The sequence below is a fragment of the Crocuta crocuta genome, unplaced genomic scaffold, assembly GCF_008692635.1.
Source record: "Crocuta crocuta isolate KB4526 unplaced genomic scaffold, BGI_CrCroc_1.0 scaffold4, whole genome shotgun sequence".
Classification (NCBI taxonomy): domain Eukaryota; kingdom Metazoa; phylum Chordata; class Mammalia; order Carnivora; family Hyaenidae; genus Crocuta; species Crocuta crocuta.
In genome coordinates, this window is record NW_027529996.1 from 1,025,540 (window position 1) to 1,038,336 (window position 12,797).

General features: G+C 40.0%; 1 long non-coding RNA gene across 1 annotated transcript in view; it reads left to right on the top strand.

Annotated features, from left to right (window-relative positions):
- Positions 1-12,105, top strand: part of LOC144231035 (uncharacterized) — a 62,267-nt gene extending 50,162 nt beyond the window's left edge. The window contains exon 6 of the long non-coding RNA XR_013334959.1: positions 11,911-12,105. This is a non-coding gene — a long non-coding RNA (uncharacterized LOC144231035). The remainder of the gene's footprint in view (positions 1-11,910) is intronic.
- The last annotated feature ends 692 nt before the right edge of the window (positions 12,106-12,797 follow it).

Below are 12,797 nucleotides of genomic sequence, written 5' to 3' on the forward strand. Positions count from 1 at the left end.
AATTTTCCCTCAAAGCACTAAGTTTTAGAACATTCTTTTTGTTGACTCTGAAGTAGAAAAGGAAGTTGCAAGGTTGCAGTGATGGGACTTTTTAAAGTGAAAAGCAATGCTAAATATTTAGGGGTATCAAATAAGAAATACAGACTAAGAAGAGAAATTATGTCACCAAATCCATTTCTAGAACGGAAGTCGGCAAACATTTTCTGAAAAGGCCAGACAGTAAATAATTTAGACGTTGAGGGCTGTACAAGCCTTGGTCGAAACTCTTGAACTCTGCCTTGGATCACAAAAGCAGTTATAGACAATGTGTCAACAAATGAACAAGGCTCGGTGCCAATAAAACTTTATTTACAAATATAGGCAGCAGACAGATTTGGCTCATGGGCCATAGTTTGCCGACAATTGCCTTGGAATTGTGCCTGGTATATGTCAGGCATTTAATGAATATTCATCGACTGGATGAATGAAAAAGGGGTCAGTTTCTAGGAATGGCACAGTTCCCATCTGATGGCTTCTATTTTCTCTGAGTATTAGCAGCAAGAGGTCAGATATTGACAGTGAAATAGAGTTGAGGCTTTGAGATCCTTGGAGAAGTTCTGAAAAAGCTGCTGGTTGGGGACAATGTCTGACTGCAAAATCCAGTTCCTATACTTGGCTAGGAAGAGCTTACTGGAAGGCAAAGAAAAGAAATTAACATCCATTAAGAGTTGTTCATGATAAGCTCTTTGAAACACTTGATACAAAATTATCTGAGGTGTTTGTTAATAGATGTGGATTCTCAGGCTCCCCCCCAGACCTTTTGAATCAGAACCTCTGAATGCACTGCTATTTTTATCAAGGTCCTAAAGTGATTCTTATGCAAATTAAGTTTGAGAACCACTGGCTTGGTTGATACTGGCAACTTAAAGTATATTATATAATCTTCACAACAACCTTATTATTAACCCCATTTTATAAATGGAAATACTGGAGCTTAGAGTCACAAAGAGGATTGTGCAGTCACATAGATAGTAAGTGAAAGTACAAGGTTTCACATCTGTGCACTGCCTTAAAGCCCACACTTCCCCACGATGCTTTTCTGCCTCTAGTAACAACAACAAAACAAAAATATGGATTAAATTCTTCTAGGACATTATCTAATTGTCTCCATCTGTGAAAAGATTGAAACTACTACTGAGGTTCAATTTGAAAATGAAATATCGAAGCTAAAATATTTTGCACTGAGATTTGAAGACTTCGTATAAATTAAGGAGAGGCAGTCCTATAAAAATGTTGTAGTCACTGGGATGAGTGGTGGATTTGGAATAAGGAGGACTTTGAAATATGATTGAAAAATCATATTTTGTTTTCGATGTTTTAGCACAACAGAGATATGCTGGAGATATTTTTCTGAGGCTGTTGCTGGAATCAATCTGATGCAAGCTCCTTTTGATGTGTAAAGAGATAAACTAAAATTTACTCATTTTGTGAATATGATCCAGATTGGCTCCTAGAATCATGTCGCATCTCATTTTACCATGCAATTCTCCAACGCAAAACATATTTTGTTTGCCATGTCACCATTTCACAGAACTGTATGTATTACATAGACTACGTTTCAGTTCAAGTGAGGTAAACTTAACTGCCACGTGTTTCCAGCTATGTACTACCACCACACTGAACTGGGACTTCTGTGCTAATTCCTTCATGCAGGCCATCCCTTGGCCAGCAAGCCAGCTGGAAGCAAATAAGCATAACTATGACTTTCCTCCACCCAGTGAGGAGCTCTGAGATGGGGCTTGGTGAGATCCAGAAGGTACACGGCAATACCATGTGAATCTCCTGGAAAGGAGGCATATTTGGGTCCTCTTGCTAATATATGTGTATCTGAAGTTGTACAAGTTTGTTGCCTGGCTAATTTTATTCTAAGACTTAGTGGGCTTTTGTTTTTGTTCAATACCTGGAAATACAAAGCAACAATGAGAATTTGACTGTGGAGGATGTTCCGGAGTACCAGAGGAGTAGCAATCTATATTAACTCTGAAGAAAATGTGCCTGTTCTGAACAGGCAATATCTATTCCATTTACTTATATAAAAGTAAACTCTAATCAGAAATATGGACTTTATTGCACAAAATTTAATAAAATTTAAATATAACTCTGATTATAGGCAAATTTGAGTTTATGGGATACCCTTTTGAAGGTCACCTTCCTGTATGATGTAACTCTGCTCTTCTGAAATATTTGATATGTGCTGAATTACACCTTAATTAAATTTCCACATGTGTTGGATTAAAAGCACAATGAACTTCATAAACTGTATGTAAATTTTTTAACAGAAATTTGAAACATCGTATCCTGGCTTTTATTCAATGCCCTCCCCTCTCTCCACAAAACTGCTGTCAGCGGCTGTGTGCCCATTTAATACCAGCCTAGGCAAAGCATAGATGGAAAAAATCATGTCTATTACAGAAAAAAAATCATCCATTATAATATGTTCCCCAATTATTATCCAAGTAGTATATTGTGCATTATCTATGCCAAGGCTCAGCTTCTTTTAGCATGGAAAATTGAGAAAGGACTAGACAGCCAAAATTATAGTGTTTACAAAGGACAACTTTATGAGCCAGAAAGAAACTGCCCTAAATTCCTGCCAATGGCAGGAAAGAATGCCTTCCTCCTAAGTCCAGCCATAAGGTTCCATCTGCCAGGTGATATTGCAGTATCAAGGAACAGATGATTCCGTGGTCTGCCCTGATTTTCTTACCCCACGAAGAGTCTAATGTATAACATATAACAGGAGGAAATGCTGAGACCTCTCATACTGAATGAAACCTGCCTGACCAAAGATACTGCAGGGTCAATACCTTGCTGATAAATGTCCTCTGGAAGAAGTAAGAATTTTCACAGTATCTTACTTAAAAGAACATCCAAAAGGGCTGCCAGAGTTCTAGCAAGGAGAAAGCTCTTGGCCGAAAACAAGTCTTGACTCCTCTTGAACTCTTATCCTTAAGAATATAGATTCTCAGGGCCCCTGGGTGGCTTAGTCGGTTAAGCGTCCGACTTTTGCTTAGGTCATGATCTCGCGGTTCGTGGGTTCGAGCCCCGCGTCGAGCTCTGTGCTGACTGCCCGCTCAGAGCCTGGAGCCTATTTTTCAGAGTCCGTCACTCCCTCTCTCTCTGACCCTCCCCTGCTCACGCTCTCTCTCTCTCTCCTAGAAATAAATAAAACATTAAAAAAAAAAAGAATATAGATTCTCCATTTTATGAACATCCCATTTGGGATTATTCCATATATAAGGACAAGTGGCTCATGCTGGGCAGGGGCAGTGGAAAGGATAGTTAGGCTTTGCACTCAATTGCAAACAAACTTAACCAGCTTCCAACAGATGCCTGGAAACAACAGACCCCAGTCAAGCAGAAGAAGGAATGTAGGCCATTTTTAGCAGTAAGAAGTCAAGCACCACAGCAAGGATGTTTTGTAAAAAGCAGTAAGAGTTCACATGATGGGTATCATGCCATAAAGACTGGAATCTGGGCCAGAACTCCAGATTGCAGGAGAATTCTGGGGAGAAAGATGCAGATCTCTGCACCAAAGGAGCGAAGGTAGGGAGCAGACACAGGAAATAACACCATAATGTTTCCAAGAAGAGGAAGAATGTCTTAGTAGTTTTGCATCCCATTTTCTAGCTCAATGCCTCGTGAATAGGGAGTGCATTTGAAAATACCGATCACTCTATTCACTCTTGAACAACAGTTCCCTTTGGTTTCTGTGACATTACCCTTTTCTGTTTTTCTTTAACTCCCTTGGCCATGCCTTTTTAAAACCTCCTTTGAAGGGTTTCTTCTCACTACTTACAGGACATCTCAGTGGATATCTCATTGGTACCTCAAATTCAATGCATCCAGAATACACTGACTCTCATCTCTCAACCGGAGACTTCTCCCAGGTTCCCTGTCTCAGGAAATAGCATCATCATCTTCCCAAAAACTTATTTCACAAGCTTGGTGGCAGCCTTTCCTTTTTCATCTCCCTCACTATCTATGTCTAGTCACCAATTCCAATTGATGTGTCCCTCTAAATAGCTTTTAAAACTACTACCCACATTTTTTCCTACACCGACTGCACTACTCTATTCAAGCCACCATGATCTTTCACCTACATTATTGCACAACCAGCCACTCTTCTTGCTTTCACCGTTGCCACCATCCAAAGCATTCCCCCTCCTGTAGCCAGGCAGAGCTTCTAAAACCACAGATCTAATCCTGTCTTTTCTCTGCTTAAATCCTTCAGTTTTCCATTATTCTTGGATTCCCACATTAAGAATAAAGTCCTGATTCCTTAAAATGATTATAAAGCTCTTTTTGATCTGGCTTCTGATTACTTCCCTGGTCTCTTTCAACTCCTTTTTTCCCTTTATATACCGCTCAGGCCTTTTCTACTTTATTCTAGAAGCATATTGACATGAGCTGTCTATAAAAACTTCAGACCTTTGCACACTGCTGTCCCTGCCTCAGAAGCTCTTACCCTCTTTGTCTGGCTAGCTGCTATTCATTTGTAGGTCACCCTTTATTTGTCACCTCTTCTGGAATACGGTCCATGCTCCAAACACCCCATCATAAAACTTATTAGAGAGTACAGTGATTGCTTTTCCTTTCTTATATTCTCTATTAGAATGTAATCTGCATAAGGGCTGAAATGATCCATTTGCTTTGCTTATCATTATATTCCCAAGAGCCTAGCACTGTTTCTGGGACATTATGTTCTTCTAGTGAATTGTGAATAAATGAGGGTTTATTGAACTCACCTGAAGAAATGTATAGAAACGGGGTTTGAAAGTAGAGGTTGAACCTAAAAACAAGGCAAGACCCCAAAGTACTGGCCATTACAAGTGTGTGGTCATTTTATTTTTTTAATGTTTATTTTATTCTTGAGAGAGAGACAGAGTGTGAGCAGAGGAGGGGCAGAGAGAGAGAGAGAGAGAGAGAGAGAGAGAGAATCTGAAGCAGGCTCCAGGCTCCGAGCTATCAGCACAGAGCTCTGCATGGGGCTCGACACGGGGCTTGAAATCATGAACCGTGAGATCATGACCTCAGCCAAACTCAGACGCTAACTGACTGAGCCACCCAGGTGCCCCAGTGTGTGACCTTTTAAGAGTCCTAGAGGAACAGTGTGGTAGATTAAAAATGGCTAAAATTTCTTGACTCTTCTCACGTGGAAAGGCAAAGGTTTATTTCCCCTCCCTTTGAAACTGAGCTAGCCTCTGTCAGTTACGAATAGACTATGAGAAAAATGACTCTGCCAGTCGGGACCTGGCATTTGAGAAGACAGATGGCTTTTACGTTATTCTCATGGAATTCTAAGATGCCTTGTAAGAAGTTCAACTACTCCAGTGAAGGAATCACAGAGAGAGGCTATGAGACTGCATGAAGAAGGAGAGGGACCCAGACGAGCTCAGAGTTGCAGTTATTCTTGCTAAGGTTTTAGGCATGTGAGTGAAGCTCTTGAAGTCTTCCGGGACTTAAGGAGACAGGCTACCAGGCACAAGGATCCCAGTGGACTCCAAGTGAGAAGAAGAATTGCTCAGCAGAGCCTTGACCCAATTCTTGACCCCCAAAATCGTGAGATATAGGAAAATGATTTAGGAGTGGTTTGTTATACAACAGTGGAGAACCAGAACATCCAATGCTTCCTTTTCACTGGCTGTTAGAGATGCAGGTAGGGAAGGGATTTTCTCAGTCCTTCCATGTTCTCCCTGCAGTAGCTGTGGCTTTAGACTTGAAGGTTTTGTAGGGAGGTGTATTCTTGGGGTCACGAGTCTCAGCTTATAGCCCATTTCCCGTAGCAAGAATTTCCTTTGTGGTTGAGTTTCAGACCAGCCCTTAAACACCTGCAAAGCTCACATACATTTTGAAGAATTACTCTTTGAGTTTACATAGCAAATACTTGGAACCTGACCAACTTGGAAACCATAAATTGACTGGCTAGGAAGACCCTCATATCTGTGGCAAAAGATAATATTCAGAGGGTGTGACTTAAAACCAAGTCTTCAAAGAGACGTTGACCTGTCCTTGCAACTTATTCCATTCCATCCCAGATTATGGGAACAATCATACCACTAGGTAGAGTGCATATAACGGCTACAGGAATTTATATCAGTTGGTCGTTTGTTTGGGCCTAGTAGGATTCTGGTGTACCATCTCCTAATTACTCATGGCTCGTTTTCCTGTACCAAGTCATTGCCTGGTAACTTAGTCCTTTAAACAGGTATTTTTTTCTGATAAAAATCTCAGTATCCCAGAGACCAAATCTGTGATGCCTGCTGCCACAGTTCTCTTATGTGTCTCAGACCTTGGTGGTTCCTCTGATATATAGAGCTCTGGAGATTACGTGACCTACCTCTACTTAAAATAACATGCTTAGTTTTGAGATCCATTTGGACTTCCCCTCTCTCATCCTTGTGCTCTATTTCCCTCTCCAGTTACTACCACTACCTTCACATCCCCTAAAATTGTTATGTTTCCAGTTGGTCCCAGTTGACAGTTTGCCTAAGGCTTAGTCTCAACTTCGTTCCCAGATTCCCACCCTTTTTGTAATAGGGTTATTTCAGTTGTAATAGACACACATGCAACTAAGTCTCATTTAATCTAAATGAGAGAATGTATTGTTTTATGTATCCAACTGAAGGAATGGGAGCATCCTCTAGGGCAACTGGATCATGGGAGTGATCCATGGGATTATTTCCTGATCTCGAGCATCTGCTTCTCTCATTCCCTTTTGCTATAAGTGTGTCAGGAAACAAAGCCACAGAGTTCAGGGTTTATATCCTTTTAGTAGGAAACAGGGAAGGAAGAGAGTTTTCATTTTTAGATGATGTTCTGATCATTTTTAGCTCATTATCTCATGTGCCCAAGCTAGAGCAAACATCATAGGGAAAAGTGCTATGGCTGCCTGGGTCTGAGCACTGTTCCCAGCACTGTGACTAGACAGGAGCCTGTTACTGAGTAGGTGCTGGGCATAAGTGAGGTCTCAGAAACAGTGGTGTGACTTAAGGAGGCACTCCAACTTGTATCTGCAACTCTTGCAGCTGGGATCATCTAGGAGTGATCTGAGAAGAGATGGGTGAGAGGGACTGTGGAGTGGTGAGGAATGAACATGGGAGAGCAGGAATAGACAGACAGGCAGGGGTTTGTCCATCTGAATATGTGCCTGAGTTCAGAGCAAAGGGAGTAAAGGGGAAGAGCAATGTGGATTTTTCCTGGAGAGGCCAGATCTTGAGGACCATATATCCATTTATAGAGATTTGTCAAGAATGAGACATCAAAAATAAGCATTGGAGGATTGAACAAACTTGTTCAGCTGTTTATTGCTGGCATTAGAATGGTTATTTCCTGCAGGTAATTCTCTTTTATTTGAATTGTGTTTATTTACTTATACTGTACCCCAAGGATAATGGCTGGACTTTATGAGCTGTTAGCAGACTCAGGAAGGAGGGCCCTGACCTGAAATAGAGTATGAATAAAGATGAATATGTTTTTCTTTTTGCAGGCAAAAGCAGCTAAAGAGATGAGGAGGTATTTTCAGATAACTGTGTAAAATGATGAAAGGAAAGCAAACAGACTTTTAAAAAATTTTTTTATAAGAAGGAAATTAAATATTTTGAATAGATAGCCTAATTACCTTATTTAGTAATATCTTGTTAACTAAGAAAATAAAGTGAACGTGCTTAAATAAATTCCGAGTAGAAAAATTATAAAAATGTCTTTAAAAAACAAAAACAAAGATATTGCATTTCTCAATGAGTTAGAAACCTTCTGTCCAGCTTGTTGGCTAATGTGCATATATTGCATTACTAAATTGATTGCCACTTTATTGATTAAAGCTTAAGCATCTGTATAAGCCTTCACTGGTTGAGACGATTTTAGATCACCTATATTAAATCTTGGAATAGGGCTATGTTTGCACACATTAAAACAAATATTAAGTATTACATACTAAGACAAATCATGCTTTACTAACAAATTATTCTAGAACTATGGTGCTTTTCTCTTTCTCATATTAGTTTTGATTCTAAATCTGGTGGACAAGTTTGAGATTTGAGATGAGAGAATATTCTTTTCATGGAAGTATTTTTGTCTTCACAGAAGGCAAGGGCACTATAGTTGGCTGTTTTTCACAAAATGTGGCTTAGTGTTTCTTGAGTGCTCCTGTAACAAGTTGACTTTCCAGAGAAATTTGGATTTCACATATGTAGTTCCAGTGAGTGCACGCATCCAGGTTAGACCATATGTCTCGCCTTAGTGTTCAGAAAACATGGACTTTATTCTCAGGCAGCAAGGGTGGTGTAGATTTTACCAATTTTTCAATGCTGGAAAGCTTAGTTCATATTGGCTGAAATGGGAAAACTCATAAAATGAAAAGTGGCTCAAAGAATACAAGAGCATGTTTAAAACGGACACAACAGGTAGTACTTGAGTCACATCTAGAATCCAGTTTATTAAAATGCAGATTGGACTAGAGAAAAATCATTGTAGAGAGCAATTCTCAATATGTGAGAAACTCGCAAATCAGTCATCCTGCAGAAGGCACAGGTTGAAAAGTAATTTAAAACATCCATAGGTATGCGGGGTTGTATGGACAGTTCAAAAATTGACTCATGGAAACATGATGAGCGGCAATAAGAAGGTAAAGTGTGTGAACTGCATATTAGGAGGCAGCTTCTTTGCAGACCATCAGAGGGTAACAAATGGCAAGATGCAACTGCCTTGATGCAAAGCCATCTCATGAGGTGGGTAGATAGAAAAACATGGAGCCATGTCTTGACTTCAGAGGGCTCAGGGGGACATTTGCTTTCCTTCAGCCTTCCTTCTCCGCTTGGTTTGATGGTGTTAAGTGTTGAATAGGGTCCCCTGCAGATTCATGTCTAACTGGATCCTCAGAATATGACCTTATTTAGAAACACGGTCTTTGAAGATATAATCAATTAAGGATTTCAAGATGAAATCATCCTGTATTTAAGGTGAGCCCTAAATCCAATGGCTGCTGTCCATCAGAAGAGGAGAAAACACAGACACAGGAAGACAGTCATGTGAAGACAAGGACTGGAGTTATGATGCCACATACCAAGGAATGTCAAGAGCCACCAGAAGCTGAAAGAGGCAAGGATCTTCCCCTAGAGACTTCAGGGCAAGTGTGGCCCTGCTCACACTTCCTTTTTTTTTTTTAAAATAAAAAATATTTTTAAGGTTTATTTATTTTTGAGAGAGAGAGACAGAGAGAGAGACAGGGGGAGGGAGGGAGACAAAATCCAAAGCAGGCTCCAGGCTCGAGCTGTCAGCAGAGAGCCTGACACAGGACTCAAACCCACGGACTGCAAGATCATGGACCTGAGCCAAAGTCAGAAGCTTAACTGACCTAGCCACCCAGGTGCCCCTCCCCCTTTTTTAAATTAAAAAACTGGTTGTTTGTTTATTTATTCATTTATTTATTTAGTCAGAGAGATGGGGAGGTGGGGGAGAGAGAATCCGAAGCAGATTCCTCGCTATCAACACAGAGCCCAAAGTGGGGCTCAATCTCATGAACCATGAGATCATGACCTGGGTTGAAATCAAGACTCACATACAAAACCAACTAAGCCATCCAGGCTCCCCTCACACTTCTGATTTCAGATTTCTGGCCTCTAGAACTAGGAGGAAATAAACTTTGGGGTTGTTGTTTTTTATAAACCACCACGTTTGTAGTAATCTGTTACATCAGCTCTTGGAGACTCATACGAAGAGGAAGCAATTCTGTAAAGCTGTCTGGGACAGTGGCAAGTCCCTGTGAAGCCACTGCATCTGGCTACATATAGGTAGTCGTTCTCCATCTTTGAAAACATCTCATTTGTTAGTAGAGGGGACCAAGAGCAGATAACCACTGCAAGGAAATGAAATGGAAAATCTCATTATGTACAATCACAGTTAAAAGACAATTACATCTGTGTGGGGAGTGGTATATGGGAAAACAGTATGTAAATTGTACATCAGCTCTCTGAGATCTGCCACATAGGTACATTTTTATAGAGATTTAAAAAATATGCGCCGTGTCTCATGACCCAAAAATATTGACTGGAGACTAAGTCTGGCACCGGGAGTCTCACTATACAAACCTGGTGCAGCATGAACAACTAATAGTGGCCAGAGGCTCCCAATAGCGGGAAGCTTTGAAAGAATAAACCCAATATGATTGTAACATGTAGTCATATGTAAAATGTTTAACAAAATGCTTAAAATATGGTAAATATGACAGGTGTTTAACAAATGTAAATTCCCATCCTGGTCCCCTTCCCATATTGCTAAACATGAATTAACCCTACAGAATTATATATCTTATGTATGAAATACTTTTGGAGCTATTCCCTATCTGGGTCAATGTCAGAGCATGGTCATATTGACACAAGTCAAACCCCAACAGAAATTCTAATGTTTACTTGTCCTTTTCTCTCAATGAGAAAGATACAAATATATATTTCATGGCAACTATTTTAAATTCTCCTATCTGCTTCTATTCTCCTTTACCCCCAAACTGGAGGTCTCTTATTGTTCTGGCCCAAAGAACTTTGTCACCCAGGCTATCCAGTCCCTGTCATCTTTGTTCTAAGATCAAATCTTATCTACACCATCTATGACCCCATGGCACATTCCTGATACTTGGATGCAGTCAGGCCTCAGGGACTATAGTGCTTCCTTCTGTGTGATTTTTCCTAAGAAACTACATATAAGAGAAATGTCATATTTTTTCTCCTGGAGGAAGAGGGAAGGAAGAAATAAATCATTAGGCAGAAGGTATCAGGGAAAGACCGCAAACCTTTCCACATCAAATGATTTTATTCAATTATATGCAATCTAATAAAGTTATTTATATTTGACTTTCCTGTGTAGCACATTTTTCTTCCCATCTCATGTCATTTAACTGAATATGGAACCTTCATTTTAAACCTATTAACAAAATTACCTGATGGTGTGTGGTAGGTACCATGTGCTGTGGATGGGGAAACAAAACTAAGATGAAAAACTTGCCTAGAGAAGTATTGCCAAGAAAAAAAATAAGTTGCTACATTTCTCTCTGTCCTAAAATGCCATTGTTTTTGCTATGCCTAACCAACTCCTACTGATTCTTTAAGCTCCCTTCCATATTGTACTTCTGCTGTGAACTCTTTTCTGTCTCTCCCAGGGATGATCTATCATTGTGACCCCACATAAGTTATTACACAGTTACTGCTGTGTGGATGCTTTGTAAACTGTTGGTGTATCTGTCCCCCTGGAAGACCATTGGTCCCTTAGGGATGACGACCTTTATCCTTAGAGTCAAGCACATATGTAGGAAGCATTCTCTAAATATTTAATATAGCTAGTTATTTTTATATTCAGTTTCTCTGTACTTTTCCATGCACTTTCAACAATTTATGATGAAGGTTATTGGGCCTACCTGATTCATTATGAGTGTACTATCTTAAGTCATTGAGTATAGATTTTGTCTTCAGTGGGCTTTGACATGTGACCTTTGATCAAATAATATGATAGAGTAAGGATCCTGTGTGTGGCTGTTTAATTCCATGTTTCAAATGAATGACTTTCATTATTTTAAAAGGGATACTCAAATATTTGCTAGCCATAAGTGAGTGACTTCTCAGGAGACAAGAGGAACTCAGAGATGAGAAGGCTTCAAGGAACATGGATCCAGTAAAAGCTTATCAGAACTAACTTGAAATATGGCTGGAAATATGGGAAAAAGTCCATAGCCGCTGGCTCCTTTACACTTAGGCCTTGCCTCCATCTTTTTCTTCTCAAGGACTGCCCTCATCTAGACTTGGTCCAGTCATTTTGGACCAAGAGCTCATTTTGTTTGGTCCTCCAAAGCTTTTCTTTTCTTCTTCTTCTTTTTTAATCCAGTGGCTGACTCTGTGAAGTACATTCTAAAATTGGCCAAGATTTTTTTGCCCTAGAAGATCACGAGGCACAGGAGAGCTGTACTGAAGAGGAGGGACAGGAATTGAGAAACTTCTTTTTGCGAACTTGATGGAATCGAAAGAAGTAAACTTTGGGTCTAGAAAACCATCCTCTTGATGCACAGAAAACTGGGAAAAAGTGAAAACTGTGTAGAAGAGCATCCTGCTTATTGCTGGCCGAAGTGTCTGTTTGCTATTAATATATACAGTATGGACATGACTTAATCTCTTATTGAAAAAGTTGTAAATTTCCTTCAAACTGTATTTTCTTCTTTAGTAGTTTTTTTTCCTCTTTCTTTCTTTCTTTCTTTCTCTCTCTCTTTTTCTTTCTTTTGTTCTTTCTTTCTTTCTCTTTCTTTCTTTCTTTCTTTCTTTCTCTCTCTCTCTTTTTCTTTCTTTTGTTCTTTCTTTCTCTTTCTTTCTTTCTTTCTTTCTTTCTTTCTTTCTTTCTTTCTTTCTTTCTTTCTTTCAGTTTGTTTTTGAGAGTGGGAGAGGGTGCAAACAGGGGAGGGGCAGAGAGAGAGGGAGACACAGAATCCAAAGCAGGCTCCAGGCTTTGAGCTATCAGCACAGAGCCTGAGGTGGGGCTGGAACTCACAAACTGCGAGATCATCACCTGAGCCCAAGTTTGATGCTTAACTGACTGAGCCACCCAGGTGCCCCAGTAGCTTCTTTTTAAATTGCCTGCCACTGTATTATTAATGTGGTTAAAGGCTACCCATTGGCATGCAAGATTGAGTGGTCCAAAGTACCGGCCTCAGAGGTACACACCTTGGCTATTACCAGAGGAGTTAGTCTACAGATGTATTCTCTCACCTAAAATGATAATAA